General features: G+C 48.2%; 1 protein-coding gene across 5 annotated transcripts in view; it reads right to left on the reverse strand.

Moving 5' to 3' along the window:
- B4GALT4 (beta-1,4-galactosyltransferase 4) overlaps positions 1-26,776 on the reverse strand; it is a 54,635-nt gene that overhangs the window by 27,733 nt on the left and 126 nt on the right. For 3 of the 5 annotated variants that reach the window (XM_039528536.1, XM_039528541.1, XM_039528523.1), the window contains exon 2: positions 19,149-19,295. The exons of 1 other annotated variant lie outside the window; for it this stretch is intronic. The gene's annotated coding sequence lies outside the window, so the exon portion shown is untranslated. Of the gene's footprint in view, positions 1-19,148; positions 19,296-26,408; positions 26,771-26,776 lie in introns of those variants that run through there. One more of the 5 variants, XM_039528532.1, reaches the window with a different exon arrangement.

Raw genomic sequence — 26,776 nt, forward strand, 5'->3', positions numbered from 1 at the left:
TAACACCCCACAGAAGGTATTGCCCCATCCAGTGCTGACAAGAGAAGCTGATCACCATCAATGCAACACTTCCCTCTCCCTTCCACCTCTGCCAAGAACTGGTTCATCAAAACCCTTAACGAATAAGCAACAAAAGAAACATGGAGTTCTAGAGGGTCAGAGAAACAACATTCTTGGCCTAACCTGACAGGGAACTGAGGGTCAGGTTACTGACAATTATATAAAGCAGGAGTCGGCAACCTATGGCACGCGTGCCAAAGACGACACGCGAGCCAATTTTCAATGGCATGCTGGAGCCTGCCGGGACTCCAGCATGCCATTAAAAATCCTTCCCAGCCTGGCCTGCTCTCCTCTGCCCTCTGCTCCCCTCACGGGGGCAGGGAGCAGAAGCATAGCCATGCACACGGGGTGGGCAAATGGCCCCACTGTCCGGGCACGGCAAGCCGCGGGGTCCATGCTCCCAGGCCGGAGCGCCAGGGTTGAGCGCGCCCTTCTCCCCTCACCTGGAGCCCTGCTGCCGCGCGCAGTGCTCTGGGGGTTGGGGCTCCATGCTCCCGCGGGGCAGCATTTGGCTCCGCTGGGAGGCAGACATGCTCCCTGCTCAACTGGAGCTCTGCCGCCGCCGCACGCAGCGCTCTGAGGGCCAGGGCTGTGCTCTCCCGCGGGGCAGCGTGTCTGGCTCTGCGTGGAGCCTTAAGGTAAAAGGCCCAGGGCTGGGGGGATTGGATAAGGGGTGGGGGCAGTCAGGGTACAGGGAGCAGGGTGGGTTGGATGGGGGTGGGATCCCGGGGTTAGGGGCGGGGGTCTCTGGAGGGGCAGTCAGGAGCAGGGGGTTGAATGGGGCATGGGAGTCCCAGGGTTTGTGAGGGCGCAGGGGTGGATAGGAGTCAGGGCAGTCTGGGGAGCGGGAAGAAGGAGGGGCCTGGGGGGGTGGTCAGGGGACAAGGAGCTGGGGGGGGGTTGTATGAGTTGGGAGTTCTGGGGGTCCTGTCAGGAGGCAGGAGTGTGGAGAGGGGTTGGGGCAGGCAGGGAGTGTGGGGGGGGTTGGATGGGTCAGGAGTTCTGGGGGTCCTGTCAGCGGGCGGGGAGCGGTTGGATGGGGCATGGGAGTCCTGGGGGTCTGTTTGGGGATGGGGGTGTGGATAAGAGTTGGGGCAGTCAGGGGACAGGTAGGGGGTAGGGTCCAGTCCGGGGACAAGGAACAGGGAGGCTTAGATAAGGGGTGGGGTCCTGGGGGGCAGTTGGGGGCAGGGATCCCAGGAGGGGGTAGTCAGGGGACAAGGCGCAGCAGGGTTGGGAGTTCTTAGGGGGGCAGTCACCCAGCCCTCTCCCCTGAGCCCTGACATCTGACCCCTCCCCACACACACACCACGCCCTCTGCCCTGAGCCTCGCACACACCCCAGGCCCCTGCCCTGAGCCCTGTACCTCCTTCATACACTCCCTGCCCTCTGCTTGACTCCTTCATCCCCCCCACCCCCAACCGTAGCCCTGACTCTGGCACCCCCATCCATACCTAGTCCCCGCTCTGCCCTGACACCTCCAGCCCCCAGCCCTGACTCCAGCCCACCCCCAGCCCTCTGGGTCCTGGCTGCCGGCCCCGCATAGCCCGCTGCTGGTCTGGGGTTCTGGCTGACGGACCCTTGCCAACCGGGGTCCCGGCCGCAGGCCTCGCTCAGCCCACTGCCGGCCTAGGTGAACAGAACCCTAGACCAGCAGCGGGATGAGCGGGCCGGCAGCATAAGATCAACATTTTAATTTCATTTTAAATGAAGCTTCTTAAACATTTTGAAAACCTTGTTTATTTTACAGTACAACACTAGTTTAGTTATATAATATATAGACTTATAGAAAGAGACCTTCCAAAAAACATTCAAATGTATTACCAGCACACGAAACCTTAAATTAGAGTGAATAAATGAAGACTTGGCACAGCACTTCTGAAAGGTTGCCGACCCCTGATATAAAGTATTGGTCTTAAATTATTATGCATATTTAGGACATAGAGATTAGTAAAGCAGACTCTTCATGTTAATAGAGCTGTAGAGAGGGTTCATCGGGGCTCATCCCTTTCTGGGGCGGCAGGGAACCACACCGCCTCCCTTAGTCCCTGCACTGGCCCCTGGGGAATCGGTTGGCCACAGGAGTCCTGGCTCAAGCCCCCGGCAGGGCTGAGCAAACACAGGTAGCAATTAACAAGCCCAGGCCCTGGGTCAGCAATGAGTTCATGGCTCAGGCCCTCAGGCAAGGGCTGAGCAGCAGTTTATATAGTCAATAGGCCCAGGCCCTGGGTCAGGGCAGGGTAGCAAGGAGTTCAAGGCTCAGACGGGCTGAGCAGCAGTTTATATAGGTACAGCAGCAGTGAGTCTAAGGGTACGTCTACACTACGGGACTATTCCAAATTTGCATAAACCGGTTTAACAAAACAGATTGTATAAAATCGAGTGCGCGCGGCCACACTAAACACATTAAATCGGTGGTGTGCGTCCACGGTCCGAGGCTAGCATCGACTTCTGGAGCGTTGCACTGGGGGTAGCTATTCCGTAGCTATCCCATAGTTCCCGCAGCCTCTCCCGCCCCTTGGAATTTCCGGGTTGAGATCCCAGTGCCTGATGGGGCAAAAATCATTGTCGCGGGTGGTTCTGGGTAAATGTCGTCAGTCACTCCTTCCTCTGGGAAAGCAACAGCAGACAAGCATTTCGTGCCTTTTTTCCCTGGATTGCCCTGGCAGATGCCATAGCATGGCAATCATGGAGCCTGTTTTGCCTTTTGTGACTGTCACCGTATGTGTACTAGATGCCGCTGACAGAGGCGATTCAGCAGCGCTACGCAGCAGCATGCTTTTGCTTTTGCATGACAGCAGAGATGGTTATCAGCCATACTGCACCATCTACCAATCCATAAATTGGTAAAAAGATGATGATGGCTACCAGTCGTTTTGCACCATTTGCTGCTGTCATAAGTGCCCCTGGCTGCTCTTAGCCAGGGGCGCAAAAGCCAAAATTGGGAATGACTCCCAGAGTCAATCCCTCCTTTTTGGTATCTAAAAATAGAATCAGTCCTGGCTAGAATATGGGCAAGTGTACTAGAGAACCACTGTATCAGAGAGCGCAGAGAGTGCATCCGAGTTCAGATTGCTGTCCAGAGCGGTCAGTGGTGCACTGTGGGATACCGCCCGGAGGCCAATACCGTCGATCTGCGGCCACACTAACCCTAATCCGATATGGTAATTCCGATACTAGCGCTACTCCTCTCATTAGGGAGGAGTACAGAAACCGGTTTAAAGAGCCCTTTATACCGATATAAAGGGCCTCTCAGTGTGGACGGGTGTGGCGTTAAATCGGTTTTACGCTCCTAAAACCGGTTTAAACGCGTAGTGTAGACCAGGCCTAAGGCTCAGACCCTCAGGCAGTGGCTGAGCAAACCCAGGTAAATAGCACACCCAGGCTTCAGGCTCCAAGCAGCCGGGGAGAGAAGTAGACGGACACCCACGTGTTGGGTGGCAGGGGGGAACGCAGGCCCTCCCACTCCACTGCATCCCAGCCCGGGGCCCCAGCAGCAGCCAAAGGCCCACTGCTGTGTCAGTGGGGATCCCGGCCACAACACACTGACATGGGTTCCAGCAGTGTTGCAGCCAGACTCGGGGTGGCTGTCACCAGGCTACTTCCCAACTCCCCCTCTGGAGGTACCTAGGTCAAGGTGGTGTCCTCGGGGGGGTCAATCACCATTGGATCCTCGGGGTAGCTGGTGAGGGGTAGGCTCAGTGACTCACTCACACACTGATCCGTGTCAAGTATCGGCTGGTCAGGCCAGTCTCCAGGTGTGCTGCTGGTTGCTGGAGTTTCCCCAACGGGAGCTGGGCCAGAGGCATCTGACCTCTCCAGCAGCTGCCTCTCAAGTGAGCTCTGGGATTGGGCGCTTATACTTCCTGTCCGGCGCCTCACCCTCTGGGGAGGCGGCTTGGAGTGCTCTGGCTCCGCCCACTCTGGTGTCCGGCAGAGCTCATCTCAATCCAGGGCGGCGGCGAACCACACCGCCTCCCTACAGGATCCTCATATTTACTTTCTAAATGTAATGCTTTTCTTTTACAAATTGTATTTTAAAATCTTATTCCCTAAATAAACAGATTATTCAATCTACAAAAAAGAGCTCAAGAATTTAATTAGTCTGTAGATAGGAAAGTGGGAAATTACATCTCACTGATTGGGCCCCCATCTCTATCTGCCCAGCATCTTTTAGGTGCATGTTAGGGGTATGACGTTGCACTCTATATGATTTTATAAAAATATGCTAATAAGTGAATATAATGTAACTGGAATAGGCTTCATACAAAAGGTCTCTTGTAAGGTATCATTACAAAACTTATAATCTATCGAGTGTGATCATCCTATTTGTAAAAAGGTAACACTCTTGTATCTGAAACTAAAAATATGAAATATAACTCTGAGGGCCTATTGTAATTATGCAAAGTGTGGGCAATTAATGGTGGTTTGGAATCTTAATGACTCCCATTAACCAAAGCAATTGACTGAATGCCTCTGTTTGTGGGTAGGCCTTCCTGTGAGTCAGGCTGGGAGGAATGAAGGCTTGAGGTCTTAGTGACATGTGATCATGTCACCTGAACTGGAATCAGGGGTGAAAGTAACTGCCGGAATCCCGAAGCGGGGCGTGGCCTCATCCAGAAGAGGCATGGTCTCAACCAGAAGAGGCAGGGCCTCTCAAGATTTAAAGGCCCTGGTGCACCGGCTGTGGCTGAGAGCCCCAGGGCCTTTAAATCAACGCAGGGCTCCCAGCTACAGAGGTGGTTGGAAGCCCCCAGGGCCCAGGGGCAAATTAAAGGGCCCAGGGCACTGGCCGCCGCAGAGCTCTGAGCCCTTTAAATCCAGCCCCAGCCTGGCCACCGGAGCCGTGGGCGGGATTTAAAGGGCTCTGGGCTGCCCACAGCCAGGGGAGGTCTGAGCCCTTTAAATTCGGCACCAGCTCTTGCCAGTACGCCGGACCGGACCGGCTTACTTTCACCTCTGACTGGAATCCATCTTTAACCTGATGTTTTTCCATTGAGAAACAGGGGATGGGAACCCAGAGGGACAATATACAAAAGATATATATAAGTGGGTGGAACAGAGAAGGGGAGACCCATCATGAAGAATCCCCTAGCTACCACCTGAGTTGGAACAAGAGCTGTACCAGGGGAAAGAATTGTGCCCAGGCCTGGGAGGTGTCCAGTCTGAGGAAAAAAACTTACTGAAGCATCTCTAAGGGTGAGATTATCTGTATTCAGTTTGATTAGATATAGATTTGCGTGTTTTAATTTATTTTGATTGGTGACTTACTTTGTTCTGTCTGTTACTACTTGGAACCACTTAAATCCTACTTTCTGTATTTAATACAATCACTTTTTACTTATGAATTAACTCAGAGTATGTATTAATACCTGGAAGAGAAAACAACTGTGCATATCTCTCTATCAGTGTTATAGAGGGCGAACAATTTATGAATTTACCCTGCATAAGCTTTATACAGGGTAAAACGGATTTATTTGGGTTTAAACCCAATTGGGAGTTGGGCATCTGAGTGCTAAAGACAAGCACACTTCTGTGAGCTGTTTTCAGGTAAACCTGCAGCTTTTGGGCAAGTAATTCAGACCCTGGGTCTTTGTTGGAGCAGACGAGAGTGTCTGGGTCAGCAAGACAGGGTGCTGGAGTAGTCCTGAGCTGGCAGGGAAAACAGGAGCAGAGGTAGTCTTGGCACATCGAGTGGCAGCTCCCAAGGTGGGGTTCTGTGATCTAACCCATCACAAGGGGGGCTTTCCCTTCACTCCCTCCCCTGATTCTTGTCACGCAGACAGAAAGAAAAAGACCAGAAGTACGAAGTGCAGGCAATACAATGTTTATTGGGGTTAGTTTCAAGCAAGCATATCCATAGCTCTGACACCACAGAGCCTCTTCCCAGTGTTTTAGTTCCCCCGTCCTTAGCAGGCATAATTATACCTGTAATGCACACCTTTGGCCCCACTTCTTACTATCTATGGTCATGTTCCATTTTGGAGGGTCATGAGTCTGGGGGCTTCAGTATTCCATGGGAGGGGTAAGGAGTGAGGTTATGCTTCAGTCGGGACAGGTATTTCTTTGGCCTTTTAGTGTTTTTTATACTTTCCCCCCTCATCCCCCTCCACCCTCCCAAATGGTTGCTTGACCTTATTTCAGGAGAGGAGTTTGAGGCAGGACTGTCCTTCAAGAGTATCCTTGTATATTACACTCCCACTTTGCTTAGTAACACTTTAGCTCTTCCCCCCCGCCCCCCAATCTGTTTGTGGGCAGATGTAAAACAGTGTCTTTGTTCACACATATTAATAAGAATATAAAAATGTCAAAAATTAAATGGGCAAACAAGAGCCAAAATTCTATTTCGGGCAAATATACAGGCTTGAATATCATTAACGCTCCTAACAGTGCACAATTTATGTGGCAATGTCAGAATTACAGAGTCACTTTCTGCTGACAATGAACAAGAAACAGTTTTAAAATAAGGAAGACAGTATTATCCCTAAAGATATGCTGCCTGTCTGTCTCTGCTTCATTGCAGAGCTTCTGCCTAGAACCTCCCCCAACCTCTGTACTATGGGATTTGAAGAAACAGTGCACATAACTTGCATTAGCAGCAACAGTGGCCACTGCACATCTTGTCTGCCACCCATAACACTGAAAATGGTATGAAGATACATGGAGTGCCAATGGCCACTGAGTGAGTGATGAAAGGGCCAGAGTTACAGCAGATGGCAAAGTCACTAACATTCCTCCAACACTGGTTTTTGAAATAACACTGCTTGTGTGCCCTTTGGGATTCTTGTGAGATCCGAGAGTCCAGCCGCTCTAGCACTCCTTTCTTTGGCTTCCAGTCCCACTCTGGCTATGTTCTACTGCAGCTCTGCAGCCATTATGTGCTGTGGCTTTGTTTAACTGATGTCCAAGGTGGTGACCCTGCAGGTGGTTCTGTGATGAAGGTGCCATTGCATTGTTTAGAGCATGAAGTATTACCTGCACCCATATATTCGCAATGTCAGACCTGTTGGCAAGAGCACCTCACTTCTGCCACAAAATTACCAGACCATCGCCTGAGTCTGTAAATCTTGACACACTCACTGGTTTGGAATAAAATCAGACAGGTGAAATGTTACAATAATCAAAGACCGGGAACACTTCCCGCTCACTTCATAGTCACCTGAACCATGTGCAAAGTGAACAATATGTAAGTAAAGCCATCTTGAGCTTTCTGCTGGGAAACAGTTCAGCAGCTGCCTTTTCTAAGGCTGGGATTCACAGGCTGCCTGCTAAGCGACCACTAAATTCTGGCTCTGAAGTTCATTCTAATCAGCTCAGGACTCTTCATCCTCACAACCATACGGCCTTGATGCACAGTACTGTTTTTGAACAGAGGAAGCACCAGCTTCATAACATTTAAAGAAGACCTGCCAAGGGGGAAACAATTGTGTGTTTTCCTTTTTTGGCATCTTTGTGATGGATAAAGGCAGCCTGAAAAGTGGTGTTTGTTTTTGGTGAGGCAAGGGGGCTGCCTACTTGCTTTTAAATTAGAAACATACAGGCTTGACAAGCCTGTAAGATTCTATAACATTTATCTATAGTAGGGGAATTTTTAAAACATTTCCCATCATTGTTAATACAAGTTCAGCTTCATTGGTGTTAGCAACAGCTGAAGCACCAAGTGTAAATAGGCTGCCAGCAGCTACTGGTATTTTACATGCTATATGGATTAGGTCTGTGCAGAGCCTGGTACCTCTTGATCCACCATGCTGCTTCCTTTCCAGCACCTCATGGAGGCTTCGCTAGGTGGCTACCCAACTTGGAGCATGTGAGGTTACTGACATAACCTGTAACCGTATAGATCACTGTTATATATTTGCAGCAAATATTGTACAAAGGTTGTCGTTAGAGGTGTCTATGAAAACGTTATGATTTGCTGATTATGATTATGCTATCTGTATGGGTGTATCATTTTTGTAGTTGAAGTTATGAATATTAGCTATGTATCTGAATATCAATGTGTTTTAATTTTAAGTAGCCTCAGTGAAGCATTTGGTCAACTTCTTAAGAAAGAACTATTCTCAGTAAGTGCCCAATCAAGAAACACTTGGCTGATAATGAACTTTGGGAGATGTCAATCCACATCTGAGCTTTCCTGGGACTGTTCAAACTAACATGTACACAATGGCATTGGCCTGAGTCATGCATGGACATGTGGCTTGCCCATGTGACTCCAGGCTTCATCTTGCTGCTGTGATCTTCCACAGGGCTGAGGATATAAGAGGCCCTGAAAACTCCTCCCTCTTGTCTTCAATCCTGATTCTGATTTCTGGAGAGACTTTGCTACAAACTGAAGCGCTGAACAAAGGCCTGAATGACCCATCCCAGCTGTGGATGTATTCTAGAGACTTAATTTGAACCTGCAGTTTATTCCAGCACTGAACCAAGAACTTTGCCATTAATGTATATAATTGATTCCATTTAACCAATTCTAGCTCTCATCTATATCTTTTTCCTTTTATGAATAAACCTTTAGATGCTAAAGGATTGGCAACAGCGTGATTTGTGGGTAAGATCTAACTTGTATATTAACCTAGGTCTGGGGCTTGGTCCTTTGGGATCGGGAGAACCATTTTTCTTTTACAGTATTGGTTTTCATAACCATTCGTCCTCATAACAAGTGGCATTGGTGGTGATACTGGGAAACTGGAGTGTCTAAGGAAATTGCTTGTGTGACTCATGGTTAGCCAGTGGGGTAAAATTGAAGTCTTCTTGGTTTGGCTGGTTTGGTTTGCCTTGGTGTGCAAAGGAACCCCAGCCTTGGGCTATAACTGCCCTGCTTTAAGCCATTTGTCCTGAACTGGTACTCTCAGTTGGGTCCCACCAAAGCCAGCATCGTTACAGAGCTATTCCTCACATGAGCAATGACAATGATAAGCAGGTCAACCTTTGGCATGTGGCTGTGATGTGGCTGATCAAGTGGAAGTGAATCTCTTCTAGCAGTGGGTCACCCTGACAGCTGTAGGTCTGTTAGCTGATCTGTGGAGTAGAGTGTCAAGTAGGGGAACAGGTGTCCCATGTGATGGGATGGGGCTCAGGGTATGAGAGGGGCATCAGGTCTCTTCCAGTTCCTCTCTTCAGACTCCAGGCTGGAGGTGGGCTGCAGTGGCTACAGGACTCCAAAGCAGTCCAGCAGCAGCTTGGCCCTCACTCCTGTCCTCCTTGTGTGCTGCTAGGGTGACTGACCAGGCTAGGGTCACTGCCAGTTTGACTTTTCTGTTAGTCATGATGTTCTTGTGAGTTTCCATGGCTGCCAACACTCCGCGATTAGGTTTACAATTGTATTAGTAGCACTAAAGATTCCTCTCCTGGTTTACAGTCCCAACCAACCACTTCTGACAACTCCCTCTGGGGTTCTCTGGAGATTGCCCAAAATCTCACCTTGCTCCTTGTTGACGGGTATCTCTACGCAAGGGCATTCGTGCATGCATAATGGTGGTCTATCAATTCTTTGGCTTTCATTATTACATTCTAAAATGCTGGAAGACTAATGCACTTCTCAGTACATTGGTTCAATGAACACCAAAACAAGCTCAATAATGTGGTCTCCATGTGCTTATACTGAGCCACCAGAGGGACCCGAACATTGGTATGGAGATTCGTTAATGCCAACACTGTTGCAGTCACCAGTACTCAACCCACTCTCTATTTCTCCTGCTCCTTTAAGTATGAGCTGCAGGCTACTGAAAGAGCACTCAGAGCATATCAGGACAGGTAGTGAAGGCAGAGAGAATGCATGCAGCAACCCCAGGGAGTAGAGAAAACAACTAAGAAGTGAGGAGGCAATAGAATGAGGAGAAGAAGAAGAAGTGGTGAAGGAGCAACAGCTAAAGGAAGGGAATAGCTCAGTCAGGAAGAGGCCAAAGAGGAGGAGGCAACAGCAGATGAGAAGAAAAAAAACAAGACAAGGAAAAGGGATGAAAAGAAGACAAGGAAGAAATGGAAAAAGGTAAGGGAAAACAAGGAGGAAACAAAATGCTGAGATTTTCACTGACTATTTCACTTCAGCTCTGAAAAGTCACTTTCCCACATTTTGCTTAATCTCACCAGCAGACATACCACACCAATAAATTTGAGGAAGGAAGGTAACAGGAGGCAAGGGCAAAATATTGTGACTAATATAACTTGAGTCAAATCACTGCTCACTCTTGAGTTTGAAACTAAGTTAACAGGGTAGCATTTGTTCTTTAATATTGCTTGCTGAAACATCAGTACGTTCCACCCAAATTTCAAGTTCCATTCAGTTGTCATTTAATAAGTTTTGCCTTATCTGATCTTTCTATTCCTCTAGTGTCATTGCCATTTCTACTGTACTACTCACTGAAGTAAAACTTCATATGATGTCCTGACTCCCAATTGTGGTCATTAAAAATCCCCTTCACGTAGAAGAAGGCATTGTTAACCCTGGTATTCTGGCCAAATTTCAGCTCACATATTTACATTTTGCCTACCTAAATTCTCCCTCTAGTTTCTACTAGATACAATATTCGTCTTCACTATCTTTCATAAACCACTGTGTTGCCATGCATCATTAAACAACTGATACTTTTCTCCCCAGAGATTTGTTTCCCTTAGTTGGTGGATGAGTTATCATTATATATAGTGTGATTTGCAAAGAGCTCTAGGATACTTTGGGATGTTAAGTTAAATAAGGTAGTTATCTTTATATAGCTCTTAACATATTGGAAACTGACTCTGTTTAAAGGCATTTGACCAAGACCAACTTACTACAATCATCTATAGGCTTGGTTTCATTAACAGCAGATTTCACTTCAGAGAATGTATTCCTTTAAACAAGGTAAAATAGCTACCCACACCCGAAGTGCGCATGTGTCAGTTTCACAGTAATGACACCTCTGACACCTTCATGGCCTCCTTGTGGGTACCCCCACTAAGGTCTCATGCCTCAAGCTGTCACCTTTCTTGGGGTGGGAACACGCATACCCTTTCCTTCTAGACTGGGGATTTAGGCTTCAATTCATCCTGTAACTCACCGATCACCTTAGCAAGTCTGTGTTTATTTCAGCAATAAAAATAAATAAAAGGAGGGAGTTTCTGAGTAAATTTGGAGCTCTGATGTACCCTGCTTCTCCCCCACTCGCATTTCAGTCTGACTCAGTCAGGGTAGCATTGGGATATGCCAAATAAAGATACCTGAGCGATTAAGTCTGGAGTCGAACTGAGTTCTTGGGAAGCTGAGTGGATGGAAAGAGGTCTCGGAGGGAACCCCAACATACTTGTGTAGAAATAATTTTCTTTTGCATTTGTTCCACATTTACTAGCCCAGACTGGAGAACTGGGGAACTCTTTATTTTAATGAAAGACTATGCATGACTCAGTTTCCCCGCTCACCTTATATTGTAGGCTAAAATGACAGAATGACTGAGCCAGCTAAGAGGGAGAACACCCAAAGAACCATTTACTATAAACAAGATAAGTTAGGAATGTAGAGATAAGGTAAAGAGTAGGTCAAGCATGGACGATGATTGGTTCCTGTAAAGTAACCAAGCCAATCCAAAAATGTGTAATGCGATGTATAGGACATGTAATGAGATGTGTTATATATATAACTTCACAAACTATATATATATATATATATATATATATATATTCATTATAGTTATATTATATGTATGTGGCAGGATGGGTGCTGAGGAAGGCATTTGTCAGAATTGATCAGGTATCTGCTGGCTGTGGAACTTTATTGAGCTGAGACCAGAACCACATACAGTGACTGGTGACAGGGTGGTTACAGAAGGTCTGAATGAGGAAGGAGATAAATCTGTGGGAAGTTTCCCCGTATCACTATGAAAGTTCTGCTCACTGTGGACACTGGTAAACCCACATGGGTGTACAGCTCAATAAGAAAAACTGGGGGAGCTGTGTATGGCAATGCATAAAGTCATGCAGAAGTGTGTGATCAAAATGAAAAATGTCTCTGAGGGTATGGCTACACTGGCGATTTGCAGCGCTGGAAAGCCTCCACCAGCGCTGCAATTAGTAAGTGGCCACACCTGCAGGGCACTTCCAGTGCTGCAACTCCCTGGCTGCAGCGCTGGCCGTACACCTCACTCAGCATGGGGAATAAGGATTCCAGCGCTGGTGCTGCAGCACTGGTCATCAAGTGTGGCCACACACCAGCGCTGTGATTGGCCTCCAGGGTATAAGGATGTATCCCAGAATGCCTGTTCAGCCACTCTGCTCATCAGGTCAGACTCTACTGCCCTGGCCTCAGGTGACCCGCCCTTTAAATGCCCCAGGAATTTTAAAAATCCCCTTCCTGTTTGCTCAGCCAGGTGTGGAGTGCAATCAGTTAATCTTTACAGGTGACCATGCCTCCACGTGGCAAACGAGCCCCAGCATGGAGCAATGGCGAGCTGATGGACCTCATCAGTGTTTGGGGGGAGGAATCTGTGCAGGCACAGCTGCGCTCTAGCCGTAAGAATTATGATACCTTTGCCCAGGTATCAAGAGCCATGCTGGAAAGGGGCCATGAGCGTGACGTGCTGCAGTGCAGGGTTAAAGTAAAGGAGCTGCGGAGTGCCTATTGCAAAGCACGTGAGGGAAACCGCAGATCCAGTGCTGCCCCCACAACCTGCCGGTTTTACAAGGAGCTGGATGCCATTTATGGGGGTGACCCCTCTGTAAATCCAAGGACCACGATGGACAGTTCAGAGCCGGTAGAGGAGGGGGAGAGGGAGGCAGGCAGTGAGGCTACTGTGGTGGGGGAAGACACCCCGGAGTCCCAGGAGGCATGCAGTCAGGAGCTCTTCTCAAGCCAGGAGGAAGCTAGCCAGTCGCAGCCCCTGGGACTTGGTGCAGAAGAATCACAGGAGCAGGTCCCAGGTAAGCAACTTTTATTGCAATGCAAAGGTTTTGGGAGAGGAGGGGGGGTGGTATGGCTGCATGCCTGCATGCCTAGACATGGAATATCCCATTGATGTGGTCTATCACATCGCGGTAATCTGCCTCTGTAATCTCTTCAAAAGTTTCTGCAAGAGCATAGGCAATTCGCGTGACCAAGTTTAAAGGGAGAGCCAGTGTGGTCCCTGTCCCAGTCAGGCTAACGCGTCCATGCCACTGTTCCAGGAGGGGTGGGGGGACCATGGCTGCACACAGGCAAGCTGCATAGGGGCCAGGGCGGAATCCGCATTGTTGTAGGAGACCCTCCCTTGCTTCCCAGGTAACCCGCAGCAGGGAGATATCTTCAAGTATTAACTCCTGTGGGAAATGGAGGGAGTGTTTCAGTGCAGGTCTCCCAACTGCTGCTTGCTTCCTGCCTTTAACAAAGCCCAAAAAAAGGCAGTGTACCCATGAAGCAAAAAGCACCCTGCCCAGGCAAACCGCGGCAGGAACCCCAGGGTTAATTCCTGAGGGACATGGAGGTTTTATTGACTACTACCCTCACTTACCATTTCTGGGAGGCTGTGAATTCTCTAGCTGTGTTTGAAATGTCTGAGGAATGCTACAGTGTGAGACTTGAAACTAACTTCAGATTATACACAATGCAGGCTCTATTAAAATGTATCATTTGATGAATTTTTACAGTGTCCTTGACTAGTCCTGGTCCGGTGTTATCAGTGACTGAAAGAAAGCTTCAGAACCTGAGAAGGAAGCCTAACAAAAGCAAGGAAGATTTGGTGAAGGCAGTTATGAACCAGTGTGCAACAGAGAATAAAACTGCGCAGGAATGGAGAGAAAAGATGCAGCACTGGAAGGAAACAGAAAGCAGGAGAAAGGCGTTGACGCTGAAGAAAACCACGAGGCAGCTTATAAACCTCATGGCGCTCCAAACAGACTGTATGCAGTCACTGGTAGCAATGCAGGCAGAGCACTACCGTGCCAAACCCCCACCCTCCCAAACCTCTTTCCCCTATGCACCAATGTCAGCTCCAAGTCCCGTTCCCCAGCATCCAGGTTCTTACCTACACCATCACCAGCTGCCCCTGACACCTGTACGGTCACCTATGAGCCCAGAGAACTATGACCCTTACCCTCTGCACTCAACCCCCATCACCATGCAACAGTACAATCCTGAGGTGCACAACAGCACTCCTGGCAGTACATATGCAAAACTATGAATGTACAGTTCAACAACCAACCCCCCTGCCCATTTATTTGCTTTTTTTTAAATAAATGATTTCTTTTTGATTATGAAACAGTTTTTATTATTGCATAAAGTGAAAGATAAACCCCAAGGAAAACACAGGTAACAAACAGCAAGGAAAACACAGGCACTTAAAAGCACTGTAACCAGTGCACGTCACTCCTGGTCAAGGCAAAAAACATTACTGTTGGCTTTCAGCCTCAAATTCCTCCCTCAAGGCATCCCTAATCCTTGTTGCCCTGTGGTGGGCGTCTCTAGTAGCCCTGCTGTCTGGCTGTGCAAATTCAGCCTCCAGGACTTGCACCTCGTTGGTCCATGCCTGGCTGAATGTTTCACCCTTCCCTTCACAAATACTATGGAGGGTACAGCACGCGGATATAACCGCAGGGATGCTGCTTTCCCCCAAGTCTAGCTTCCCATAAAGGGCTCTCCAGCGCCCCTTTAAACGGCCAAAAGCACACTCCACAGTCATTCGGCATCGGCTCAGCCTGTAGTTGAAACGGTCCTGGCTCCTGTCCAGCTTCCCTGTATAGGGTTTCATGAGCCAAGGCATTAATGGGTAAGCGGGGTCCCCAAGGATCACAATGGGCATTTCAACGTCCCCTACTGTGATCTTTCGGTCTGGGAAAAATGTCCCTTCCTGCATCTTCCTGAACAGGCCACTGTTCCGAAAGATGCGTGCATCATGCACTTTTCCAGACCAGCCTGTGTAAATGTCAATGAAACGCCCACGGTGATCCACAAGCGCCTGGAGAACCATAGAGAAATACCCCTTGCGATTAATGTACTCGTAGGCTAGGTGGGGTGGTGCCAGAATAGGAATATGCGTCCCATCTATTGCCCCTCCACAGTTAGGGAAACCCATTTCTGCAAAGCCATCCACAATGTCCTGCACGTTCCCCACAGCCACGGTTCTCCTTAGCAGGATGCGATTAATGGCCCTGCAAACTTGCATCAAAACGATTCCCACGGTCGACTTTCCCACTCCAAACTGGTTCCCGACCGATCGGTAGCTGTCTGGAGTTGCCAGCTTCCAGTCTGCAATAGCCACACGCTTCTCCACCGTCAGGGCAGCTCTCAATCTCGTGTCCTTGCGCCGCAGGGTGTGGGCGAGCTCAGCACACAGTCCCATGAAAGTGGCTTTTCTCATACGAAAGTTCTGCAGCCACTGCTCGTCATCCCAGACTTCCATGACAATGTGATCCCACCACTCACTGCTTGTTTCACGAGCCCAAAAGCGGCGTTCCACAGTGCTGAGCATTTCCGTTACCGCCACAAGCAATTTCATGTCACCCGCATTAGGCAAATCCAGATCATCGTCGGACTCCTCACTGTCACTTTGGAGCTGAAGGAATAGCTCAACTGCCAAACGTGATGTGCTGGCGACAGTCATCAGCAAAGTCCTCAGCAGCTCAGGCTCCATTTCACACAGAAAACGTGCTGCACTCACAATGGCTAGACACGTGGACAGGGAAACTGTACTGCTGGGAAGTGAAGTGATGCACCACGGGGCGTTGGAACAGGAAGCGGAATGACCCACACACTTCCTTCCCCTTCCCACAATACTCAGCGGCAAAACGGCGCCAAAACAGGACGAGGTGCTCTGTGGGATAGCTGCCCACAATGCACCTCTCAGTACAGCACTGCAAATTCTGCAAATGTGGCCACACTGCAGCGCTGGCCCTGCACAGCTGGACGACCAGCGCAACAAACTACCAGCGCTGCAACTCGTCAGTGTAGCCATACCCTGAGATTCAGTACCAGGTATACTATGGCACCAATGGCACTGCCACACCAGGCCCACACTCGAAGCCCACGACTACAAGGGGGCCCACAAATATGTTTGACACCGGGGCCACACAAGGTTAATCCAGCCCTGGTCAGCTAGTGTACTATTCTATAAACTTTACAGCGAGAACTCGTACCTCCAAGGCCCTGCAAATATGGTTCTGCCTGCATCTATGTATTTTAATACAGGCCAATTATTCCTCAAAAATATGGATACCAAGATATAACTGTTGACTTTGCAGTTAGATAAACTCCTCTCACAATAGATAAACCTGAATACTGTGGGCAGAGATAATTGAGAAACATGCACAGACTTCAAATTTTATTTATTTTGTACAATAACTTCACAAACTATATAAAAAGGAATCACTTCCCCCCCGCTGATGAAGTGTAATCACAATGGTGGTAAAATGTTTACCAGTACACAGCAAAAACATACTGCAGTTTAGGACAGGAAGCAAAGAACACCATCATACCCAACTGAAACTCCATGGGAAAACACAAGGAGGTAAAACACAATTATCCAAATTTGAATTTAGCCAGAACACCAAAGTCAATGGTTTTACCAACAGTGCTATCAGATTTTTGAGAACAATATGTGTCAGACGTCAGACCCTCCTTTTCAAGACCAGGATAGGTATTGCAAACCACATCTCTATATACAACTGCAACCAACCCTGCCAAACCAAACAAATTAATTTGCCCATCCTCCATGTTCAACACAGATCAGTGACATTTGCATACTCACACACTGAGTTAGTGTATCACAAGGGGCTCTGATACCAGTCATCTCTGTGTTTTGGGGGAAATCAGGGCGCAGTGTCTGGCCTGTCTGATTCATGAGGGACGCCCTCCACCCCCGCAGGTCTCTCCTTGAACCAATACCGATCAGAGAAAAGGCTTGCAGAGAGCAGTGAAGGGCGTTGGGAAAACACACCTAGACCCATCCTGACAAGAGTGACAAAATTAAGACATCTCTATTTGCATACAGAATAGAGAGCAGAGACAACTCCCCTAGCCTCATCTGCATGAAAGATGGGACAGAGATTAGCATACAGAATGAAGAACAGAGAACCGCACTGAACTCTGGGACCAGAAAAACAGGGAAGCACTGAATCATGGGAATCTCTGCTCCAGATGTTAATGAACCTACGCCTACCCACACCCAGCTCAGCAATTATCAGACCAATTCTAGTAATGAATCCTTGACTGATATCCAAAATACTGAAGCAGCCTAGTTGCATTGTGAGCTCCCTGGAAGAAAACACCACTCACAGCCAAGAGTGACCAGCTCCTATTGTCTAGCCTAAAGAAAACCCTTGAGTCATCAGTTTGCCCATAAACAAATCTAGTGTTCTCCCTTGAACCATTGTTGTTTCTCTACAAAACCCCCTACCTATGTTCAAGTAAGTGTTCTGATTCTTAGACCCAAACTATGCATCAGTTCCACTGCGACTCCATCTTCTCCTGACTGATCGTGCTCAGGACCCTGAGCTACCACCATTACCTGGGAACCCTAACCAGTTCAAGCCTCATGGAATGGGTGGAGATCCCCCTCTTTCTCTCTCTCTGTTTTCCTTTCTACCTTAGGTATTAACCTTAATGTATGTTATGTTGGGTTAGCCCTCCTTGTGTAGTTATCATTATTATTCAATAAATAACTTTTATGGTTAAGCTGGTTGCTTCTCTCTCTCTCTTGCTGAACTTTACTCTTTTGTGTTTTTAGCTTCCTCCATTTATTCTACAGCAACGCTTCTTTTACCTAAGCTAAAGATCCCCGTAGCGCCCAAAATACTGTGGGGTTTGCTCATCAAGTAGGTTACTACCAGTACAATTGTCATGTGAGAGGGGGATAGGGACATGCTGAATCTGGGACATATGGGGGTGGGCAGCTTGAAAGTGCTGCTTGATCCAGCCCATTGAGCCCAGGGACATATAAGGGGTCAGCTTGATAGTGCTGATAGAGCAAGTCTGAGCAGACTGGGTCAATTAGTGTGTGTGTGTGTGTTCATCCAGCTCTGGGGCTAGAGGAACCAAGCCCTAGAGAACTTAGGTCCTGCAGCATAGCTCCATTGGGAGGGGACTTGCATAAGGGAGAAGTAGAGCTCCATATGAAAACCCATGTGACACAAGCAGTACATTGATAGAACTACAGAACCCCCCCAGAAGAGTAACCTGAATAAATGAGCATACCCCAAAGTAACGGGCTGATCTGGTAACAGCTCCTGCAGAGACAAGATCTCCCCATATTCCAGCCCAAGTAGTTCAGCAAAGCACTGGAGAGGGGGAAGAATCCCACACAGCAATCTGGATGGGGAGCAGCAGCAGAGCAACTCAGGGATCCGTACAGTGACAAATTCTCTGACCCTGATCATTTCTGCATAATCTAGCCCCAACCTTCCAACCACTGCCTGCTTCATGTCTTGCATGACAACATGCTGACAGCTCCATGAAAATGCTGTACAGGGGATGCCAAATACACCCTGCTCAGTGGAAATACACCAGTTCCACTAAAAGAGGGTCCTCTACACCTGCAGAAGAAGGGATAAAATTCAACCCATACTGAAAAACACATTTGGTCCACACATGCTGTAGCAGGGACCGAAGTATAGAAGAGTTCTTGGGACAGTGTTTATCAGATCAGAACTCTGCAGTTTATGATTCAACATCTGTACTCAAACTGGATCCCCAAAGTTGAAAGGAGGTTATTGCTGAGGGCAGCATGGACAGACAAAATAACATTCTGGCCCATAGCTTCCAAGGAGGTGATCTGTTTACCAGCAACTCAGTAGAAATACTGACTTATGGTATTTGCTTATCATGCAGGACAGTCACAGCTCCTGAATTCTGAAATGCTTATTCCAACCCCTTCTCACAGGTTTTTCAGGTCAATACATGTTTTAGCTTTCCATTAAGCTAACTCTAATTTGTGTCACTGCTTTAGGGCACTTCCTTAGACACTAAGCTTAATTTCCTCTCTACCTTTTCCAAAAGAAAATGTTTTCAACCAACTTTTCAGTCTTCACCCAGAAAGGGAACACTGAATTCAATGGCTATTAAGTTTCCACCAACCCCCGCCAACCCCCCCCCTCCCCGCGCGCCCCGGCTTTATCTTTTCAAACCAAGAGGAAGCAAGTACATTAGATCTACTTACTGCTGCTGCTCTCTTTCCTGTAGAGGAGTCACTCTGTGCAGTTATGGAGATTCCTGTGTGAATGGCAGACACTTCTCAGCCATGTAACCCCACACCACAAAGAGACGTTTGTTGCCTGGCACATGCCAGGAAAGAGTCAGCTCAACACTGCAGGAACCATCGAAAAAAAAATTAAGTCAACACTTTCAGCTTTTTTCCACCCCACAGGCCACTCCCTCGTCCCTTCCTACATGCTCCTCCTCCCTTCCTCCCCCCACCCCCACCTTCTGAGTATGTAGAGAGCTTCTCTCCATCTTCCAAAGCAGACAGCAGTCTATCCTGGAGGCATGCAGACAGATCCAGGAGGGCAGCTTGCCAAAGATGCTACCACAATACAAATAATGAACAATAATAACAGTAAGAAGTCTGGATTGTGAAGGATTAAGAGCCTCGTAAACACAAAGAAGATTTTCACCTGAGCCCCCATAGCCTCTGTCCTTATGGAGATTCTTCAAGTAAAGCTTCTATCATCCTTACCTAGGTTAATCTGCCTAGCACCATCTTCCAAGCCCTCCTCCCCAGCCACACCCACAGCCCTCTCCATCACATTGTCACTATGTCTACACTGGCAAGTTTCTGCACAGTAAAGCAGTTTTCTGCACTGTAACTTCCAAAATGTACACACCACCAAGCCACTTAGTGCGCAGAAACTGCACAGTTACAGCGCTGTAAAAAAAAAAAAAAAACACACCCCAACAAGAGGCGTACAGATTTCTGCGCCAGGGCTACAGTGCCACAGTGCGAGTGTAGACGCCGTGGTCAATTACAGAGCTGTGATTGGCCTCTGGGATGTCTCCCACAATGCCTGGTCTCACCTTTCTGATCATCGGTTTGAACTCTACTCCCCTGCCCTCTTGTGACCAACTGTCAGTTCCACCCCATACATTCCTTTTGAATTTTGAAAGTCCCCTTCCTGTTTGCTCAGTGATGTGTGCAGTGGTCTCAGCGCATCTTTCCAGGTGGCCATGCCTGCTCCACGCACCAGGTGATCCCCCGCTTGGAGCAATGCCGAGCCGCTGGACCTCATCAGCATTTGGGGAAGAGGAGACTGTACAGTCCCAGCCATGCTCCAGCCATAGGAATTGTGAGACCTACGGACAGATTTCACAATGCCTGACAGAAAGGGGACATCACCGGGACACATTGCAGTGCAGAATCAAAGTGAAGGAGCTGCGGAATGCACGGGTGGCAAACCGCCGCTCCGGTGCTGCGCACACAAGCTGCCGGTTCTACAAAGAGTTGGACGCGATACTCGGCGGCTCACGTGCGAGTCAAAAGTGGACTGAGCCAGGAGGAGGAAATCTTGGACGAGGATGTGGAGTGGGGAAACCCAGAGGCAGAGGATGACTCAGAGGTCAGATATGCACACAGCCAGCATTTTTCTATCAGGGAGGAGGCTAGCCAGTCACTGTTGGCGGATGTTGGCAAAGGAGATCAGGCCCCCTAGTAAGTGGATTTGATTTTGGGAATCACTGAAGCGAGTTGGTCAGGGGAAGGAGGGTTGCAGAAAGCAGACTTGTCTCCCACCGCATGCCTAGGCTGAGTAGCGGAAGAGGCTGTTGATAGACTCCCTCACTTAACGGGAATCTCCCTCAAAGATCTCCAGGAATCTCTTATGGAGATACTGGGCAGAGCTGCTTTGTTTCTTGCCTCATTAATGGTATCTTTCCTAAGCCACTGTGCCATCACTGTGGGGGGAGGAGGGGACCATTGCTGCACACAGGCAAGTCGTATGGGGCCAAGGCAGAAGCCACAGGCTTGGAGAAGACCCTCCCTTGATTCCCTGCTCACCCTCAGCAGCGAGATATCTTCCATAATGATCACCTCCTGTGGAAAGTGAGGGGACAGGAATGATTATCAGCCCCTCCCTCCTCCCCAAAGGGCTGGCTCTTCCCAAGAGCCACGTGCCCAGTATACAACAGGGTCTGGGATGAGTGATTTGCCCTGCCCCTGCGGCTATGAACCATTTTGGGGGTCTTGTGGCTCATGTGTGTTTGCCTGCGGTCAGCCAGTTAGTGACAGGTGTGCGAGTACTGGCTGTGTTTTAAATCACTGAATCGGTGTTGTCTGTGCTGCAAACAATACTGCTTCTGTAAAATGTTCCGTTTAAACTTCAGAGAGATGACCTTGGGAGCCCAGCCTCCCCCTGTGTTATTGGCAGCTGAACTGCTGCGCAGAATTAGAAAGCAGCCAAGAAGACCGAAGGAGGACTTTCTGCGTGAGTTTATGATGCACTTCGCTGCTGAGAAAAAGGAACTGAAGGAGTGGCGGGACAGCGAGAAGAGGGACTGAAATGCGAATGTGGCACACCAGAATGAAGCCACGGAGCTGTTCTTAAAGGTTATGGAGCGCCAAGCAGACACAGTCCAGGAGATACTAGCACTGAAAACCAAGCAGCTCCACGCCCACCTTCCCCTGCAGCCGCTGTCGCAAAAGTCTCTCTCATGCTCCCCCCTGACACTGCCAACACACTCTTATCAACCTCCTGGTTCCAGTCTATACCCGCGGCACTCCACTCCTCCCCCCTCACAGTCCAGCAGTGTGGACTCCCACTACCTACTGCACTCAACACCAATCCCTCTGCAGTTTGGCCCTGCTGAAGCACAGTACCTGCTGCATTGTACTCCAAAGGAGAAGGCTGGATATGATCCCTGGACAAATCTTTAGCCATCTCAGGACCCCTCCTCCTCCTCCTGGGACTTTCCCTTCCCCCATCCCCATCACTGCTGATGGTTTTTTTGGTTGTTTTTTTTGTTTGACTCTCCCCTCCGGTTGTTTGGTTGTTTTTTTTATAAAAGAATTGTGTTGGTTTGAAAGCAATCTTTATTCTATTAATTGAAAGCAAAAGGAGCCCTGGAAAGCAACATACAATTATGTTAAACCCACATATTGCATTGTCTGCACCAATCACCTCCTAGCATTAAAAGCACTGCAATCCTGAGCATAGCAACAAATATTAGTGGCTTTCAGCTTCAAATTGCTGCCTCAAGGCATCCCTGATCCTTATTGCTCCACACTGCACCCCTCTAATAGCCCTGGTCTCTGGCTGTTTGAACTCAGCCTCCAGGCACTGAGCCTCTGTGGTCCCGCCCTGAGTGAAGCTTTTACCCTTCCCTTCACAAATATTATGGAGTGTACTGCACTCAGCTATAAGCATAGGAATATTGTCATCAGCCAGGTCCAGCTTCCCATACAGGCAGCGCCAGTGGGCTTTTAAACGGCCAAAAGCACACTCAACAGTCATTCTGCACTTGCTCAGCCTGTTGTTGAACTACTCCTTGCTGCTGTCAAGTTGCCCCATGTACGGCTTCATAAGCCATGGCATTAAGGGGTAGGCGGGGTCTCCCAGGATCAAAATGGGCATGCCACTCATGACGTGTTAGTCAGAGCAAGCTGCATGCTGGTCAAAAGTTCGGGATCCATTCCTGCAGACTGAAGAAGCAGGATGCGCAATACAGAAACTGTTGAAAGATTGTGCCAAATGTGGACAGAAGCACAGGGATTGCTGGGATGCGAAGCAATGCATCACAGGCAGGACCCAGACAGGACCCAGGATGCCCCATGATCTTCTCCAGCTTCCCATAACTCTTAACGGCAGAAGAGAAAGAGGTGCTCTGTGGGATAGCTGCCCAAAGTACACTGCTCCAAATACCGCTGCAAGTGTGAACACGCTATTGTGCAGGCAGCTGACAGTATAAACACACAACAGCAGTTTCCCTTCAGCACTCTTTGAGCGGCACTGTAACTCCTGGCACTGTAATTCTGCCAGTATAGACATGCCCTCAGTATCAGCTAGTCAAAGTCAGTCAGTGGCATGTCATCAAGGACAGAGTTTTGTGCTCCATACTTCTCTTCAAGTGCACCCCAACAGCCCTGGCAGATTCAGTGAGATATAGGGCTTGTCTACATGAACAATTAGTTTGCAGCAAGCTGGGCTGTGAATCTACCCCACACTAGCCAGCCATGCACTAACTATCTGTGTAGATCCGGCTGACATGCATTAATAGTTTGTTAATGAGCTCTGACTTAGTCCCATTTCAAAGAGGACTAGATCAAAGCTCACTAACAAACTGTTAATGCATGTCAGCAGTGTCCTCATGGACAGTTAGGCCATAGCTGGTTTGTATGGGGTAGAGTCATACCCAGCTTGCTGCAAACTAAGGCCAGGTCTACACTTCAAATTTACATCAGTGTAACTACATTGCTCAGGGGTGTGAAAAATCCACATCCCTGACCAGCACAGAGATACCAACCTAACCCCTGGGGTGGACTGTGCTACATCAACAGGAGAGATTCTCCCATTGACATAGTTACCACCTCCCATGGAGGTGGATTAACTATGCCAATAGGAGAAGCTCTCCCATCTGCGCAGTACCATCTTCACTAAAGCAGCTTTACGTGTAGAGCTGCCCTTAATGTTCATGTAGACAAGCATACAGGGTTTATACCCAAGACTCCTGGTGTAAGAACCCGCAAGGCTAGAACCTAGGACCATAGGGGTTCTGGGCCACTGATGCCTCCATATCACCACTAGAGGCTTAGGCTAGGTGTCCTCGGGAGGACCCCACAAAACTAGGCTCGGCAGGAAGTACTGCTCCTGAAGGACCAGACTGGCAGCCCCTGATAGCCACCGGGTGGACTGATACCAGTATATAAAACCAGGAAGCAATGATGGGGAGCTGTCTGAACAACCTCCCTGCTTCTGCTTCAGACCCTGCTAGCAACAGATCCTAGACTACAGCTTCCGACCCTCATTCATCCTTGGCCTCGCTATTTGATTGTGGTCTGTAACCTGATGCCTAACCCCAGTCTCCTGGTAACCTGACCCTGCCTGCCTCTTGACACCTGACTCTTGGTCTGCTCTGTCTCTGACTGACCTCCTGGCATCTGACCCAACCCAACTTCTGGTGCAACCACTAGGTCAGATTGCCCATGCCTCAGTCATGACAACTGGCTTCTATTCTCAGCTCTGCCACTGACTCTGTATGTGACCGTGGACAAGTCAGACTGAAATTTTGAAGAGTGAGCTTTGGGCTCCCTGGTTTTAAGATGAGATGATTTGAGTGTAGTTTTCAGAGTTGTTGAGCCCTCACAGCCCGTTAAAGATAATGGGAGCTGCGTGTTACCCAGCAGCTCTGAAAAAAATGAGACCTTAGGTGTTTCAACTAGGGCATCCAAAAAATCAAGGTACTCCAAACGAGAGGTTACTTCTGAAAATGTTGGCTTAATTCCGTTTGTTACAGTTTTTCCGATCTGTAAAATAGAGTTTGACACATGGCTAGAAAGACTTAAACATCCTGCAAAATAAATAAACCATAGAAGACATATGGGGAAGATAATGTTTGTGTTTTTGTGTATTTACATATGTATGAGTAGGGTCTAAAGGAACAATTTGTCCACATCTTTCTTAAAGTGTGGCACCCAAAACTAGACACAATATTCCAGCAGAGGCCTCACCAGTGTTGCATAGAGTAGAACAATTATCTCCTATGTCTTAGGTCCATTCTGGTTAACACACTCCAATTATATTTGTCTTTTTTGCAAGTGCATCATATTGTTGGCTCATATTCAATTTGTGATCACTGTTATCCAAGTCATCAATGAAAATATTGACTTGTACCAGACCCAGCATAAACCCATTGATAACTACTTTTTGCATACAGCTTTTGTACACCTTATAGTAATTACATCTAGACCACATTTCCCCCGCTTGCTTATGAGAATGTCATGTGGGACTGTGTCAAAAGCCCTATGAAAAAAATCAAGATATCTCACATCTATGACTTTTTCCCTGTTCACTAGGCCACTAACCCTGTGCTAATCCTAAACCCTAATGCTAATCTTTTAAGGAAGATACAAGGGGACCTTAACTCTGCATTTCCTGGTTTTCCAATGTTGGAGTTTTGGAAATTAAACTCTCACATTCTGGAATGGTACAAGGAGCACAAGGCACTGTAAATTCCCATGAACAAAGATTTTTTCATGGCAATGGGTGTTAAAAGTTAAATCTAATATTAAGCACTGCCCCTGTATTGCATTGCAGTAGTCCTCAGAGGCCTTAGACAGCAGGGCCCCTACTCCAAAGAGGTTACAGTCTTAGGCCCCAATCCTGCAAACACTTAAGCACATATGTCATTTTACCATTTAACTAGTGAGGCTATGACACTACATAGGAATAAAGTTATGTACTTTCTTAAGTGTTTGCTGGATCAGGGTCCAATTAATGTGTTAGGTAATGCGATGGTTGAATTCAGTGGGACTCCCTGAAGACTCAAGGATCAACCTAGACTTACCCAGCCACAGTATGAGGGCCAATGCTAGTAAAGTGCTTTGAATATGCTGAACATTCAAATAATAATCAATTTTGCTACTATTTTGATAATAATTTAATAGTAGAATAATTTTAAAGGGTACAGTTACTTGGCATTGTTTATGTTGTTGCTTTACTTTTTGCATTTCTCCTGAGACAAGGAAATATCAATGAAGGCTGTTTCTCTTTTGTTTATAGTTGATTTCCTTTTCCCATTGCTGCAACATATGAGTTGTCCTTATACATATATTGCAGTGGATTGCTTATTTATCTCCATGGGAATTCTTGCTTTAATTCACAGAAACATTTATACCAGTGTATTCAGACTCTGGCTCACGAGCCACAAATGGCTCTTTAATGTGTCTCCTGGCCCTCTTTACAGAACACGATATTAAAACACTATGTGATTTAATTATTAACCAGTCAGGATGCTTTTATTATGTTATTAACCTATTATGTTATCAACTTGCACTAAGTTATTAACTCATCTACTGTGAGAATAATTTTATATATCAAGATTTCCCTTATGTTTAAATAGGAATAATACTACAGTAAATGAAACAATGAAGTCACACTACTGTAAATCTTTTGGGTAATGTTGGTGGTTAATTTGGCTCCTGAACTACTGAGGTTTGAGTATCACTGATTTATACTATTCTTGGGTTTTGAAGGAACTTAGTCACACTTCAGAAAAGAGAAGGGGTGTGTATTTATACGATGCTGTCAAGTAAAATTTGGTCCAGAGTTTAGACTCTGTGAAAACTGACAGCCCCACCCACTTCAACTTGGCTTAGCACACCCCAAACTCCTGATGAGACAGACAGGCAAAGCCACCGCAATTCACAGCTGGGGCTGAGCCCAGTCCACGCACACACACACCCCCGGGGCCCCCAGCCCCACACACTTCACACCTGCACAACAGGCGCCCAGATGCTCCTCTCCATCTTCGCTGGACGTTCAGAGCGACGCAAAGAGGCTTTACAGGGAGCCCGCAGCTCCCAGCGCGGGCAGCCGGCTGGGGGGGGGGGGAGGTGCACGCGTGCGGCGCGCTCGCCAGTCACCGCAACGGGCCAAGCGCTGGAGCTTCGGCCCCGGCTCCAGGGGCGGGTACGTGCTTCGCCGGTGTTACTGGTGCCCCGCCCCCCTTTCTGCCCTTGGCCCCGTGGTTCCGCTCGCGGGAAGGGCTGGCGGCTGGTGGCGCCTCAGAGCCGGGCCACGGGGCGGTGACCCCCCCCCCGCCTCAGAGCCCCGGGGGCCGGGCCGGGCCGGGCCGTTCCTC

Source organism: Mauremys reevesii, linkage group 1 (assembly GCF_016161935.1).
Source record: "Mauremys reevesii isolate NIE-2019 linkage group 1, ASM1616193v1, whole genome shotgun sequence".
NCBI lineage: Eukaryota > Metazoa > Chordata > Testudines > Geoemydidae > Mauremys > Mauremys reevesii.